Below are 17,721 nucleotides of genomic sequence, written 5' to 3'. Positions count from 1 at the left end.
CCCATTCTTACCTACCCTTCTATGTCATTCCTTTATTTCCCTTCTCTATATCAATCCTCTGTAGTTTCCCACTCCTCCTTCCAAACTCCTTCTATCCATCTCTGTTGCCTTCCAAACATTTGTTTTTCTTGATTTCCATTACCTTTTCACCTCATCTATCACCACGCTGTTTCCTTGTTCTCTTTTCTTTTCTACCTCATGGCGAGCTCCTACACACGCTCAACATTTCTGATGACCTCCCCCAGTCTGAGTAGCCACTCATACATGGTATGGTCCAGACTTTTGAACCTCCTGACACTAAATTGCCTGCTTCCAACTATTGTAGATATATGGGGCCTAGGTTGCAAGCTGGCTCCGGTTGCCCACAATGCATCTGGGGGCACCCTCGGCATGTGCCAGGCCTCGGAAGGTACCGCTACCCGAGTAAGACTCACCTTGGGCATATGCATACCCTGCATTTCAAGAGATGGAATATGTGAAAGGCAGTATGTAGAAGTGCAAATCAGTCTTCAGGGCCCATGTGCTGAGTTACCCCTCTCTTCACATAGGTGTAACGCTATCTAACTGTGCTAATGTTCCTGCACTGGACCCTCCAGAGCTCAGTGCGGATGTCCCCATTCACTCTAAGTTCTCCACAGTACTGATGTGTTACTACTCTGTGATCCCTGCAAGCCAATCTATAAGCCCTTCATACCCCTGTACCTGGGCTGACATGCCCCTCACTGAGCCTCACCCACCCTCTAGTGCTGACTCCCGCCCGCTAGTGAGAGAATACTAATTCTCTGAAGTCTATTTCACAGGTGTATGCCTAGCTATTCAGTCTCATTACATTAACAAACGTGTATAGCTAAAAGTAACACCTTGAGAAACTGCTACCAAATCTTTTGTGCTCAGTCTATCAACTTCAGAAGGTTGATAGGCTCGCCTTACATCCCAAGCCTAAACTTCTCCTAAATCCAGCAAACTATTCTAAGAATATAACTTTCCCCAACCTGCTCTCTGCTGGTCTGGTGCTTCCACAAGATGCAGAAAGTATTCCCAGGACCACACACATGCATCATCTCCCTACCCTCTCTATGATGCCCTTGAGTAAGGGGGACTCTAGAGAGTGAAAGGAAGGTATTGCATGAGCGAGATGCTGCTGGCAGTGGGAGAAAGGGATAACAGAGTGAGGCTGGGGCTGAGCGGAGGGCACCCGCGGGAGAGAAGCTGGGACAGGAGCCTAGCAGTGGATTCGACAAATTAGGGGCGCTCTAAGCTGGGCCTGGCTATTCAGACCTACTCAACTATTGCCTTGTGGCCTTAAATACTGCACAGCTGTCTTTATTAGATCTTCAGTGATATCAGCTAAAAGTAGGACTAGCGCAGGTAACTGGAGTTCTTGACTAATATGGACTACATTCCTGTTTATCTGGGTGACTACTTTGGGATACATGATTTAGTTTCCAGACAAAACACTAATTTTTCAACATTCACTGATCACACCTCCTGGCCCCTTCCAAACAGAGGCACACAGCACACTCAGGTATTGGAGCTGGGCTTTTCCAGCCCTAGCTGCGGTTGTCGACAGAAGTGCCGGGCACGACTTGAAATAATGCCAAGTACAGCGATAAATTTACATTAAGAAAAAAACTGTTATAAAATGTAAAACGTATTTTTTTAGATATTTTGTTTAAAGAAAATCATATATTTAAAGAATTCACAAATAAATTAAGGGGGCACTATTAGACCCTTTGCAAAGTGCCTAAGTACATTCTGTTAAAAAAAATAACTTATAAATGGGAATGAAACTAGGGAAATCTTTAAAAAGCAGCACTTTCAAACATTGAGCTCATGATATATATGGTATATGTCCACAATGTGCAACACACTGCTTTCATAGCTCCTGTGGTGGCGCACATGCAACAATCTTTTTTAGGTATCCATCAATGACCTCCTTCTCCATGGATTCCCACTACCACCCTACAACATTGTACTTCATCTCTCAAGTTTCACTCTCTCACACTCCATTAATTTGTTGTGTTGCACTACTCATACCAGTGTTGGGTGTCAGAGCACCTTACGCCACACATGTACATTATACAGAGACAATGAATCATATGTGTAAATCAGTCTGTAGAAAATGTTACTTAAGACAATAAGTATTAGAGGATATAGGAATCATATGTCATCAATACTAGTAAGCAGTATATTTTAAGAGTGTTTAGTCTGGAGAAGCATACACTCAGGATTTAAAACGTACCCCAGTGGATGGGAATGACCCCAGTGGTTGGGGTTAGCATTACTAATAAGACTCTATTTCCGGCCAAACAAACCCTTTTAGCAACATTAGGATAATGAAAGCCGAGAAAAAGCATAAAGTTCTACCCTATACCATGCAGTTTGCATGTAGCTATGTGATAACAATTCAAAGGTCCCTGAGTTATATTAGGATTGTGACTTATGAATTGCAAGTAACGAAAGGATCTCTGTGACAAAAGCAGTAACCACTTGAGCTATCCACATAAATACAGTCTTGCGATTTGCATGGTACACGTGCTTTGCAGTAGATGTATTCACCCTCTACACTACTTTATGAAAATTCAAAACTGCCACTAGACAAAGATCCATCTCTCTCCAACAGGAACATTAATCTGAGTCATTTTGACGTTTTACTGTTGCCTGAAAACTGCTGAGCAGCACATAGCACACAGCACAACCCTAAAATCATACTTGATCAACAGGCATCAACAGGCCGCTTGGCGATTGCAAAATGTTTTTTTATTGTCCCTTTTGCTCCTGGAAGTAGCCAGGGCTCTCCCAGGACAGTCTGGGCGCAGGAAGAGGAAAGGCTTCACGCACGCTCAGCCACACAGCACAAAGAGAACTTAGGTCAAGACTTATTTGCATAAGCCTAGTTCAAAACTGGGTCGCATAGTGAGCAAAAGAATGATGGATTAAACCCAGATCTCTTGATTGGAAGTGAGTGGTTGCAAAGTTTTAGCATTCCATTCATTAGCTTGTTATGTTTATTTGTGTGCTGCAGGGTCAAGACTGATTTACATATGGCTGGGTTGAAACTGAGGTGGCATAGTGAGCAAAAGAACAATAGATTAACCCAGATCTCTTGCCTGGGGGCGAGGGGTTGTAAAGTCTCAGCACTCCGTCCATCATCTTGTTGTGTTTGCCATGACCGTCCTAAGTGGGCAAGGGTATGCCCAGACGTGGATCCCTTGCTTGGTGTGCCACTGGATTCAAGTTGGCCTGGCTGATGAGGGGTGTTACCCCAAAAGCCAGCCCCAGGATGGATGTCTATTTTCAGTTTAGGGAAGACTAGGCCTGGCAGTTTGGGCTTGACTGTTTCCGTGAGGAGCAGGATCAAGACTGATTTGCAGATGGCTTTATCCATACTGGGGTGGCATAGTGAGCAAAAGAACGATGGATTAGACCTATATCTCTTGACTGGGGGTGAGTGGTTGAAATGTTTCAGCACTCTGTCCATCATCTTGTTGTGTTTGCTATGCAAGACCACTAGTAGCATTTAACTTAGAGACCCTGGGCAGAGGTAGTGCCACTTACTAGAGACGTATTAGTAAATTAAATATTTCAACTCAGTAAATTAGCTAATAACATGTGTATTTGTAATGTGAACTTTCACCCGTAGGTATCTTGGCGCTGAATAATAGGTGTTTCTTGTTACCCAACAGTACTCGTTTTATCGACCTCATATGGATAAAAGGCTGAGTGGACCCGCCAAGATTTGAACCTGTAACCATGAGGTTGAACACAGGCCCCTTTAGGGGATGCATTAGTCCACTGAGCCACCAGACCCAGCCTTGATCCTACCATATTTGAATGACAGCAGACAGGAGGGTTGAAGGCAGAAAAATGTCAATCACTCGTACAGGAAATGATGGAAGCAGGGAATAGAGGCCCTTAATTGATTAGCAGTGTACAATTACCAGCCATCGTGCAAAAAGAAAACACAATACCAGACGCTACACCTTTTGACAAGCCTAGCAGGACACAGAGGTATGTAATTGATTGCTCAGCACTGCATTTTGTTTAACAAAAATAACAGGCATCAGGCAATTGTACTTCTTTAAACAGACTTGTTTATAGTGCACACATACTATAGTGCTTAGCATGTCTTTTAAATTAAACACTCATCAGAACATGCAAAATAAAGCACATAGCAGAGTACAGGACACCTGCCTAAAAAGGAAATAATGATAGCAATGGGGAACATACAGCACAGGCAGACAGGAGTGTGATTGTGATAATAAGACTTTGTGATTTAATATACTGGTGAAATCAGGGACCTTAGCCATCACCTCCCAAGAACATTCCTCAGACTTTTCTAAGCCTTTCTTGACTATAAATGTCAAACATTTATGCCTCCAGTTACCCTTACCTTACTTTGATGATCTTGGTGTCATTTTGTCTATTACTTACCTTCAAAACCTTTACATCTGAAGCCCTCCTGCAAGAAATCACACAAAGCAAGTTGGCCAACTTCACAGTTAATCTCTTCAAAGCCAAATATCGATTTACAGGCCACGACTAATATAAATCCAACATCACACTCATTCTCTTCAAAACTCTACACACCAAGTATTTCCTGCCTACCGACTTTCCATCAACGTGACCATGCCCACCTGAAATAGCTGATCTATAACAATTCATAGTTCTGTAACTTAATCCTTTCTCAAAATCCTCTACCAAATTATTCACTACTTCCACTACAAGCACCTCCACGGAATCCAAACACCTCTACAAGCACCAACTACACCACACTCTCCAAACTCCATTTTACATCCATCTTGTTCCAGGTGACCAAGATTCTTTGAGCAATGCAACAGTCCTGCTCGAAAGTCCCTTGAAACACTCTGACACCTTCCAAACAAGAAGGTTCCATACCAGGCCCTGAACCAAAGGATTTTCTTCTCCTACTCCTTTCATTAACAGTCATTTTGATGCCGGATTCAAAAAAGGAACTGCACATGCTAATTCCATTGCCAAAGAAAACTATTCTTGAGCCATCCAAAATGGTGTCACCAACACTATTTGACACGTCTCTGTTCTCATCTTCAACAGAACCCTCTGAATCGTTTCAAAAGGCAGGAAAGCATAAGCTCTCAACCCCTTAAATATCTGTTAAAATGCATCTACTGCTCAAGCTCTTGAGTCTGGTACGCAATAGAAACACCTATCTGTCTAGAAAATTAATCTGCTCGCAAAAAGATCTACCTACAGACCCCATTCCTCATCCAATTTCCTGGAATACAAAAGCGTTAGCTTTCAATTGCTGTAATCTCTGATGTTTCTTGATTTCCAATCTGCCACTGAATACATTCTCCTGGCATGTGCTCTGCTTTCACCATATTCCTGTGTTCCATGCAGAAATACCAGAAATCCTTTGCTAAATCCGACAGACCACAGGATCTGTCCCTCCAAAAGGATTGATATATGGCAGAGCTGAAATGTTTTCCATTTTCATCAACACTGTATGCCTGTTAATACCTCCCTGCAACTCTTTAAGGCAAATAACCCTTCTGTTAACTCCAAACAATTTATGTGACTCTTCCTCGATTCCCCAGACAATATGCCATCTGTCTGTTTCTCTCCCAAACAAGCTTGCCAGCTTCTCAGACTGGCATCCGTCACTAGCACAAAAGCCAGTGAACTACCAAAAATTGCCTGTCCATTCCAGGCAACTAAATTCTATAACCACAAGTTCAATTCCTCTCATTCCTGCTGATTCAAAAAAATAATGGCTCTGTACCACAGACCTTTCGTTAAAGCCACTTGCTTTATCCTCTGCAATGCACAATATGTTAAGGACCGGGAAAATTTGCCTGAATGGAAGATGGCAGCAAACCTACCATCCGAGCGAAGTCCCTCAAAGAAAGTATCTCTTTTTTCAACGCATGTAAGAACTCCTTCCTTATTATTTTCCCTTTCCTCTCTGGAAGTTGAAGCTTCACCTTCACTGTATCTACTCCAAATCTTAAAAACTCCATCTTTTGAGATAGAATAAAATTAGATTTTTCAGTGTTTATCAGAAGATCCAATTTCTTCAGCAAATTCTTGGCCATATTCAACTCTTTCCTTAACTGTTCTATGTCTTGAGACACACAAAAAATATCATCCAAATAGACTCTCAGACTTATGCCCCTCTCTTTCAAAAAAGCCATAACTACCCTCATCACTTTCGTGCAGTGCCATGGGCCAGATAATAAACCAAAAAAAAGGCACTCAAACTGAAATAACCTCTCTCTCCAACAGAACTGCAGAAACCTCTGACTATTCTACTCCATTGGAATAGTGACGTAATCGCCCTACAGATCCAACTGCACTAAACATTTGTCATTAAGTAACATATCTCTCAAGCAATGGATCCCCTCCATCTTGAAATGTCTGTAAATCAAGTACTTGTTCATTTCTCTCAGATATATCACTGGCCAACATCCATTGTCTCTCTTGTGTACCAAACATAGAATACTTATAAACTCTCTTGCATTTTCTTCTACCTGTCACATTGTTCCCTGTAGAAGCATAGCCTCTACCTCAGAATCTACGATCAACTCTGTTTCCTTTGATAAACATAACTCCCTCTGCTCCTTCACATGTTGTGGAAGTTCCACAAACGCTATTTCAAAACCATGAATTGTCTTTATGACCCATGGAACTTTGGTAATTTTTTCCCCATTCTTCCACATAATTCCTTAACTGTCTTTCTACCCTTCCTTGGATCCTTGGTAACCCCGTCTTGAACTTCTTCCTCTTCCTGGACATCCAAATCTACCTCTATTTGGGTAGAAACCTGTTGAGGCCTTCAAACCTCTACTATATCCTCTGTATTGGTTGTTATACCTGGGCCTTTGGGGGAACATCCTTTACAACGCGGATGTTACACCGCAGTTCCCTTACGACGCAACTTTTACAACGCAAGTTGTAACAACGAATTGCGCTGGCGGGCGCTCCAGGATAGAAAATAGTTTAATTTACTATCCAACTCCTTCCCTACTATCCACAGGGACTGGAGTGGGAATAGTAAATTAAACTATTAACTATCCAGCCCCCAACAACGCAAGTCGTGGTAACGACTTGCGTTGTAAAACATGCGTCGTAAAGTACTGCGATGTAAAACATCGCGTTGTAACGACATACATCCGGGCCTTTGCATTCCCTGAACCAGTCAAAAGTCCTCGTCTACTGGCCAAACCAAAGACTCCACTTCCAAATACTTTCCTCATATTTACCTGTGCTTTATCTAATGCAGTGAACATTGCCACTTATTTTCCTAGAATGTTTATTAAGTATTTACCAAATATTAAACCTTTTGCATCTTCATTAGGTTCCTTTTCAGCAATGTCACCCAAATTTGGGCTTCATAAAAATTGCTTTTCTCCTTTAAGCCATCAATCCGGCATTTGCATTGTCTAGTAGGATAATTGCCCTTTGACTCCATCCTCGTAGTAACTTTGAATCCACTTCCGTTTCATTAATATGCACCTTTTCTGCCATATCCAAAATACTTGCTATTGACCCTAGGAAGTCCAAGCCCTGATCTTGGCACTGTTTCAGAAAGTGCTTCAGGGCTTTCCATGGGCCTGTTCCCAACCAAAATAAAAAACTGATTATTACAGGATCTAAATTAGGTCTAATCCATACCTTTCTCTCTATTACTGGCTTTGAACACTCTTCTTTAAGCACCCTTCTCACCTCCTTGTCCAAGGGTTTCCTCAAACATTCCATAATGAAAATTCCCTACGTGCTCCATAGGTCACCATTCACCACATTGTGAGTGTCTAATCTTGTAAGGCGGGAACATTTATACTTCCAATGGATTTCTCAACACCTCCTTAGAAGTTGCACCCACATTATCCTCAAATTCTTGCGTGTTATGTCAAAAACATACTCATCCAAATATATGTATTAATTACTTAATTACATCATTTCTAAGTCATTAAACTCCTAATTTTGTGTGTCACTCAGGACACTTACTCTCTGCATGCTGCTAAGGACACGCTTATTTTGTGTGCCACTTGGGACACCTTTTCATTGAGTTAAATCCATCTTTCCCTCCTTTTTTCTAACTTTTTTCCTTCTGTATGGTTAGTCTTCTTCAACCTATTTCCACCTTTCTTCCTCTTATACTCTTCCTCTGATTACGAGCAAACCTCCTTGCATGACTCCCTATCTCTCTTTTTCTCTGATATAATGCTGTCCAAGGTCTTCTTGACCTGCACCCTCATCTCTTGCTCAATAAGATTTTTAATTATCTCCTCATTAACCCTAGGTGCAGTAATCTCCACACTACTTTCCTGCTCTGTATTCAACCACTCTTTTAAACTCAAAATCTCCTAATATATCAAGTTCTATTCCTCAATATTCCACAATATTTGTCAACTTCCTTAATAAATGTCTTCTCTGCATGATAGACTGTTAAAGAGTAAACACTAGTACTCCTAATGGTGTTTGTGCACTGCTGGACCTTATTTCCTTTCTTCCTTGTTAGTTTTGGCCCCCAAAGCAAGATGCCCGCCGTAACCACGCAAGATTACGACAAGCCAATCCTGTTTGTACTCTCCCCTGCACAGTGCGCATGTGTCCTTTTGACCTAAACACGCAACTGTGCCGTTAGTAGGCGAGCGGGCTGACAATGAGGAAACAGAAATTTTTAGGTAGTCAGTGTGTCCCCCCCTCGCACCCTATCCACATACCTATGCCCCATGTATGTCCATGTTATCATATAATTCCCTTCCTGTGCCTGTCATAAAAATGCCCCTGCATTTCCATCTAAATGTTAGCATGTCAGTTATTAGGACTTCCATGAATGTAATGTTAATTCTGCACTGAGGGCTACGTTTCCAATGCATTTACACAGTACACTTTTAGATATCGCGAAGCACAAGTTTTCGTGCTCCAGCCGAGCCAGGCCCTGAATTCAGGCTCCGAGCCTCTTCTGTCTCTGAAAGCTGCAGTTTAGATATGCATCCCTGACCTCTACCTTACTCCCTGCCCAGCCGAGAGGTGCCCGGCTCATCCTGCCTGCCTGCCAAGACGGTATTTTGCCTACAGTTATCTGCTCAGCCTCCGCAAAAACACATTCCAGTCTAGTGAAATAGGTAAACATCTTTCGCCTGCAGAGCATAGGGCCTAGCCTTCCTGTCTCCATGCAAGTGATTTACTGAACCCGTTGCCATAGTAGGCCCATGGCCCCGCGCATTGCACGAAGAAATATATGCACCCACTAGCATTTAGTGATGAACAGCCTTTACTCGAGAGACCATTCCTTTAGATAATACATCATCCAAACACAAGATATCAGATATGCCAAAGGTGCAGGTCGTTCTGACATCCCAGACTCCAGGCTCCTCTACTAGTGCTAAAGTCAACCCCCCAGCTCTCCCCAGTTGCACGTCAATCTCACGTCATGACCAGTTTCGCGCACATGTAGGGTAAAGGTTTCTGCTGACCCTGCAGACTTTTTCTATGCATCCACCCACCTATGACACTTCTATGACTCATCAAGTGCACACCCCTGTGTACGCCTCCTTACACGCCTCCTTTTACGCCCATATGTTCTTATCTCTCTCTCTTTTCACTTGTTAAGCCTACTGTATTCATTGCAATTGTATGGTTTTACTATATATAATGTGTGATGTTAATAAAACGTTAGATATCCCTTCCTGAACCTTAGTGGTGATGGAACCCGATTCTCAGTGACTCGAGTCATCTTAATTAAAGCCCTTATGACTCAGATACCACGGACTCTGCCTCTCATTTTATGAGCTATTCTTATTGTTATTAATGTATTGAAAAATAGTCCCGATAATTTTATTTACCACATAATTTGGCGCCCGAATAGGGACGAGCCCCCTTCCCCACGCGCCGGCGATATAACGCAGCCCCTTGACCCTTTCTACAGCCGTGACGGACCCCCCTTCTGTGCACATTCGCGGGTATTCCTGCTAACTCCCTCAGGCCCACGGAGGAGACGGAGACTGCGACCAGGCATCCACACGAGGCGGTGAGGAATGCGGACTGTCCCGACCAGAGCCCAAGCCGAGAGAGCAAGCTCCGAGGTATCCGGAGGCCCACCTGTTCCGAGGCGCATGCGTAGCAGCAAGAAGCCGTAGCAGTCCAGTCCAGTATCCAGTTTCCGAGGCCTTCAGCTTTGCTTCCCGGTGAGTACCGTTGTTGGGAACGCATATTGACGGGTTCATTAATTTGAGCCCGGTCAAGAAGGGTCTGGGTACACAGATCCGGTATAGACGTGTCCATTTAGGTGGATGCGGTGTGACGTGTCTCTTTATGAGACCGGTTTGACTGTACTGTTCTAGCAATGCATCCAGTATTCTAGTGTTGTTTTTTGAGACTTTCAGAATTGTGTTATCCTATGTATCTGTTCGCAATGTTTTTAATGTCGTGGTATGAATGATTGTTTGCAGTCTATTATTGTGCTTAATGTGTTTGCGTTCAAGTTAGTTCAAACATGCCGCTGTTTTCGAAATTACGTCAGATAGGAACCAGGAAAGGGATACTCAAAGAGGCAGTTCCCGTCCCGCCTAGGGACACTCCCGGACATTTTATGTACCACAAACATGGCTTAGATGCCATACTGTACTTAGATTTATGGGTAGATTACACTAAAGATCTGGAAGAGAAGTATAGATGGCCTGTCTCAGGGACATGGGATGCTGATTGCATCATGAGAGTAGAGGAAGCACTGTGGAAAAAGAAAGCCAGATAATCCCAGAAAGATGCCATAGAATTGTGGCGTAAAGAAGCGCATAGAAGAACAGAGAAAGCAATTAAGAAAGCAGAGAGAAGTAGAGAAGCATCAGAAAAAGCCCAAGAAAAGGAACTACTAGAAGAAGGTGAACGAGTTAGAGCAGAACAATTAGACAGACAAAGAAATGCCCTTATTAAAGGCATGTATCCCCTTTTCGCCGAGGGCCTACCTAAAGTGACCCCGGAAGTACCCAGTAATTGGCCGCAACCACTGATCCCGACTAAAATCCGTAGTCATAAACAGACCGCAGCGGACATTTTTCTTTCCTCCTATCTAGATGACGCTGCTCCAGAGTATGTAAATGTACACGTACCTCCTACTAATCCTCCCAACCCTGTTAATAACACGAATCCCCCCACTGTTCCTCCTGTTACCAACCCCCCTCCGAATCCTTTTCTCCCAGCACCTGTAGTCCAAGATCAACCTGCATTACCAGCGACAACGCTGCCAGTAAAAGTCGATTCAAGCCTAGGCGATTCCAGTCTGGGAGCAGTGGGAGGGGGTCCCTCCACCCCGCCTCCGTTAAAACGATCATCACTACGAGATCTAGCATTACAGCACACGCCAAGAGCAGCTACACCCGCATCTCTTAGACAGCACCTTACTGATTGCATATATGATCCAGTACCAGGGGAGGGTTCAATGATTATATACTCAGTGCGATTAAGACGCGTTGCGAATTATTTGCTTATTCTACCAGACATGAAGGCACATTTAGACAAGATATACCATTTCATTAGAACGGGGGAGGGACCAGAAAGTATTCACAAGGCCATGGCACATAGAAAAGTGGAGCTTCAACGTATGCTCTTACAATTTTTGATTAATTGTCTGATCAGGGAACAAGACCAGCCAAATAAAGAAGTAACTAAAGTCCTGACAAACTGGAGTGACAACATAGCTACTGGTAAACATGATAAACAGAGTTGTGTAGAAGCCATGTACAGGAAAATTCGTAAAGAAATCCTTGAGATACACAAGAAAGAGCAGGCCGAGAAAGAAGCCGAGAAAGATGAGGATGACGAAGTCTCAGAGGACGATGATCTAGCAATCGAGGACACTAGTAAAATAAATTACGTAGGTAGGACAAGACCTTTTGATAGACCTATACGCCTAGAATACAGGAAACGTTCTCTTTCTCCCATATCAGAACAATATTCCCTTGAACACATATTCCAAGCCACTGACCAAGCATTAAAACAACGAGTAGGGAGTAGCGAACTTAGTACTATGCATGAACAGGAACTAGCCCGGTCAGCAGTACAATGGGCTGGCAATTCTAAAATATATAAGGATGACATAATGAGGACCCCGCCCAGCAGACCCGGCAGCAAGAAAGCCCCATGGTTCACCGACGAACTCAAGAGCTCCAAGAAGAACTGCCGAGGCCTCGAGAAAGTCTGGAGAAGGGAACCAACACCGGACAACAGGACCACCTTCAAGCTTGCCACCCGGAAGCACCACCAGCTGATCCGCGCCGCCAAGAAAACTGCATTCAAGGACCGGCTGGACAACAACGCACACAACTGCAAGGAACTCTTCAACATCGTGAAAGAGCTTTCCAACCCCAGCGCAGGAAACAACGACATCACCCCATCGCTAGACCCCTGCAACTCCCTCGCCTCATACTTCCACAACAAGATCGCGGAAATACACAACAGCTTCAAAAACCAACCAACGCACACCACGACCGAACCACCACCCCCCACCACCACCCTCCGCGCCTGGACTCCGATCAACACCGAAGACACCGTCCGCACGATGAACTCCATCCACTCAGGATCTCCGACCGACCCCTGCCCCCACCACGTCTTCAACAAGGCTGACGCTGTCATCGCACCCCACCTGCGAAACATCATCAACACATCCCTCGACACCGCCACCTTCCCTGAGAGCTGGAAGCACGCCTAACTCAGCGCTCTACTCAAGAAACCCACAGCGGACCCCACCGAACTCAAGAATTACCGCCCCATCTCGCTCCTCCCGTTTCCAACCAAAGTCATCGAGAAGACCGTCAACAAGCAGCTGGCCGCCTTCCTTGAGACGAATGGATCCCTCGACCCCGCACAGTCTGGCTTCCGAGCCAACCACAGCACCAAGACCGCCCTCATCGCCGCCACCGATGACATCCGAGCCCTGATGGACAACGGAGAAACAGCGGCCCTCATCCTCCTAGACCTGTCCGCGGCATTCGACACGGTCTGCCACCGCACCCTAGTACAGCGCCTCAGCAACGTCGGAATCCAGGAGAAGGCTCTGGAATGGATCATCTCCTTCCTCGACGGAAGAACACAGAGAGTCCGCCTACCACCGTACAAGTCAGAGGCCACCAAAGTCATCTGCGGCGTCCCTCAAGGTTCCTCGCTGAGCCCCACCCTCTTCAACGTCTACATGAGCCCCCTGCGGCCATCGCACGCCAACACAACCTCAACATAATCTCCTACGCCGATGACACCCAGCTGATCCTCTCCCTGACCAACGACCCCGCCGCCGCCAGAGCCAATCTGCACGAAGGGATGAAAGAGGTAGCCGAGTGGATGACGACTAGCCGCCTGAAACTGAACTCAGACAAGACGGAGGTCCTCATCCTAGGCTCTTCGCCCTCCGCCTGGGACGACTCCTGGTGGCCCCCCGCCCTGGGCACCGCACCCAAACCGACAGACCACGCACGCAACCTGGGCTTCATCCTGGACTCCTCCCTCTCCATGACCAGGCAAGTCAACACCGTCTCCTCGGCGTGCTTCAACATCCTACGCATGCTACGGAAGATCTTCTGGTGGATCCCCACCGAGACCAGGAAGACCGTCACCCAGGCCCTCGTCACCAGTCGACTGGACTACGGCAACGCCCTCTACGCCGGTACCACCGCCAAGCTCCAGAAGAGACTCCAGCGGATCCAGAACGCCTCAGCCAGACTCATCCTCGACATCCCACGAACCAGCCACATCTCCGGACAACTCAGAGACCTGCATTGGCTCCCCGTCAACAAAAGAATCACCTTCCGCCTCCTCACCCACGCACACAAAGCCCTACACGACCAAGGCCCGAGCTACCTCAACAACAGAATCAACTTCTACGCTCCCAAACGCCACCTCCGCTCAGCCAACCACGCCCTCGCCGCCGTCCCCCGCATCCGAAGAGCGACAACAGGAGGAAGGTCCTTCTCCTACCTGGCCGCCAAGACCTGGAACTCCCTCCCGACCGACCTGCGCCTGACCCAAGACCACCTCTCCTTCAGGAAGAAGCTGAAGACCTGGCTGTTCGAGCAGTAACGGCACCCCCCCACCCCCTAGCGCCTTGAGACCCTACGGGTAGGTAGTGCGCTCTATAAATGTCTTTGATTGATTGATTGATAGTAGCGCAAACATTTTTGAGTCTTCCTCCAGAAGAACAGCATTTAGCTGGTACTTACATGATTCAACATCTCATCACACTGTACAAGAATCAGCATTCTGATCCAGGTCCCCTATATAAATTGTTGGACGATTTACTCCTAGCAAGATGGAGAGGTCTAGGTACCGAATTAATTAATGTCATACTAGAACAACGACATAAGTACATGACTTTCCTGACTCCACATTTTCTTCCTGTTCCATCCCGAGAAAGAAAGACCTTTTACATAGACAGACAGAATCCCTTAAGAGAGGTTCATCCAGTCAGAACTGACGCGGGTGTGCTTCAACGAGTATATGTTTACACTCCCTTTACTAAAATGGAATTATTGGAAATGAAGAAATTACTGCACTGTCATGATAGCGATCCAGCAGGGTTCCACCGTGAATTAAAAGACATGCTCCGCATGGGAGAGTATACATATGCTGATACGATTAAAATGTTAAAAGTCCTGTTGCCTGCAGGCATTTATGAAAAACTGAAAGAAAAAAGTGGGAGGTGGGAGAGAAAAAGATCAACTGGACAGAATTGGAAAACGAGGATAATACACGAACTCCTGGTACTGGTCTCGGGGATAAAGTTAAAGAATTACCCGAGCTATTGATACAGGTTTTGCCGAGATTATTGATTACCAAAAAGGAAGATTGGGATGCTATTTCAGCCTGCAAACAGAAACAAGATGAAGACACTAGTGATTTCTATTCTAGATTCGAAAATTGTTTTATTATTAATAGTGGCCTGAAGACAAGTAGTGAATCGTATCCACATCTGTTTGTGACCAAATTAGTAGAGAATTCCTTACCCCAGATTAAAAATAGAGTACTGAAGGTTGACAGCACCTGGCAAGCTAATAGTCCTTCCCAAATGTTACAAATGTTACAGTACCATCAGAACTGAATTAGAGAAGAATAGGAACATGAAAAGAGACGTATGAAAGACACGAAAATGAAAGTATTAGTTGCCCAATCAGTTCCAGCCGCCGATAGTCAGAGAAAGGGCGCGGCACCTGTCAAAGGGAACTGCAACTACTGCAAGCAGCCAGGTCATTATATAAATGAATGTACTGTCCTGAAACACAATATAGCTACAGGCAAGACAAAAGAAAGACCGCGTCCTCCTAGACAGGAAAACATTCCGCAGAACACGCAACCTCCACAGAACGCGCAACAGACAGTAGCTGTACCCCAACCCATAGCTGCCACACAACATGTCACGCAACAAATGTATCAGTACGCACAGTCAGATTACCCAGATTATCAACAGTATTCATGAAACAGCCTAGAGAGGGAGGTTGGCTTGCCCCTTATCGAGGTTCCTGTAGATCAAGAGGGTCCCTATGTACATAGTCACGTATTGGGGAAAGACAGAAAATTTCTGATTGACACAGGGGCGAGCAGAACTACCATCAGTCACGACGAGGTTCCTGGGGCACCCCTCTCAGGCTCACGAAATACTTCCCTGGGATTTTCAGGAAAGCCTATTGTTAACGAAGTGTCAAAACCAGTTTCCCTAGAAGTTGGTCCATTGTCCCGCACTACAGACTTGTTGCTTACGAAATCATGTACAGAGAACTTGCTTGGTATAAAGACATTGAAAGAACTCGGAGCAGTGATTTGTTGTTCTCCGGAAGGAGTGAGATTGTTTTTACTTGATTTTAAAGGACATTATGTGTTGAGAGATTTTGATCCCAGACTTCAGAATGTACCACAGCATTTATGGGCGCAAGGTCCGACTGATGTAGGTTACATGCACATTACTCCATACCGTGTCACACTCAAACAAGGAGTTGTACTGCCCCGAATCCGACAATACAAGTTACCACCCGAGGCTGTAGTGGCCTTACTGAAAATTGTTGACGAACTCATTGCACAAGGAGTGGTTGTAGAAACTGACTCCAATGTATGTAATTCTCCTATCATTCTGATTCTTAAACGAACTGATCCAAATGCACCACCGGTTTACAGATTAGTGATTGACCTCCGAGAATTGAACAGATGCATAATACCCCAGTACCCAGTGGTCCCAGACATTTCTTCCTTATTAACTGCAATTGAGTCTGAAGCGACGTTCTTTACTGTAATCGATCTCAAGAACGCCTTCTTTAGTGTCCCAATCCATCCGGAAAGCCAATACCTCTTCGGATTCTGTTTAAATGGCCGAAGCTTCAAATTTGCAAGGGCTCCTCAAGGGTTCACAGAAAGCCCTAGTATTTACAGTCAAGCACTAAAACGACAACTAGACAGTATTCACATGCCTTCTGACACTGCATTGCTCCAATACGTTGATGATCTATTGATCACAGCGCGGACAGAACGAGACTGCGAACGTGCATCACTGACAGTCTTATATTTTCTGGCAGACAAGGGGCACAAAGTGTCCCCTTCAAAGCTCCAATTCTGTGCCCAGCAAGTGGTATACCTTGGACACTTGCTGTCCAAGAGGGGTACACAGTTGACACCTGACCGAATTCAGTTAATTGCACATCTTCCACAGCCCAAGACACAAAAGGAAGTACGGGCCTTCATTGGCCTCACTTCTTACTGTAGACAATGGATTCCACAGTATGCATATCTAACCAAACCACTTATACAGTTGACAACACAGGAGGCAGCGACTTCGACTGTCCTCCCTTGGACTCAGGAACATACACTTGCTTTTGATGAACTGAAGAAAGCTCTATGTCAAGCACCTGTTTTAGTGACACCATGTTACAGCAAACCTTTTACACTTTTTGTCACTGAACGCGATGGCACAGCATTATCTGTTCTCACACAAGATCAAGCAGGAAAACACAAGCCTTGTGCTTACTTTTCTAGTACATTGGATCCAGTGGCCCAGGCTCTGCCTGCGTACCTAAAATCAGTCGCAGCAACAGCTCTAGCAATCAGACAAAGCAATTCCATAGTGTTAGGACATCCCCTGACCATACATGTTCCACATTCAGTGGAACTCCTCTTAAACAGGACACATACACAGCATTTGACCATAGCAAGACTGACAGGATATGAACTGACACTGTTCCAGCCTCACATAGAAATCAGACGTTGTAACATATTAAGCCCTGCTACACTTTTACCCTCAATTACAGCAGATCCTACACCACATGACTGTGTGGAAGTCATTAACACAGTGACGAAGCCAAGACAAGACTTGACAGACATTGCATTGCCCGATCCAGACCTGACACTTTATGTGGATGGTTCATGTATGAGAACAAGCACAGGAGAGTTAGTGGCCGCATATGCAGTGACCACCGATACTGAAGTCATAGAAACACAGCGTATTGACACCTTGTCTGCCCAAGCAGCAGAGCTCATTGCTCTGACCCAAGCCTGCATACGAGCCAAGAACCTGAAAGTAAATATATACACAGATTCACAGTATGCCTTCGGAGTCGTTCACGACTTCGGTGTCCTCTGGCAAGAGAGAGGTATTCTGACCTCCCATGGAGCCAAGATACAGCATGGTCCCCTCATTCAAGCTCTATTAGACGCAATACACTTGCCTACAGCTATAGCCATCATGAAGTGCAAAGCACATACGAA

Source organism: Lissotriton vulgaris, chromosome 2_2 (assembly GCF_964263255.1).
Source record: "Lissotriton vulgaris chromosome 2_2, aLisVul1.2, whole genome shotgun sequence".
Classification (NCBI taxonomy): domain Eukaryota; kingdom Metazoa; phylum Chordata; class Amphibia; order Caudata; family Salamandridae; genus Lissotriton; species Lissotriton vulgaris.
The sequence above is the reverse complement of the archived record's forward strand: the minus strand, read 5'-3'. Positions refer to the sequence as shown.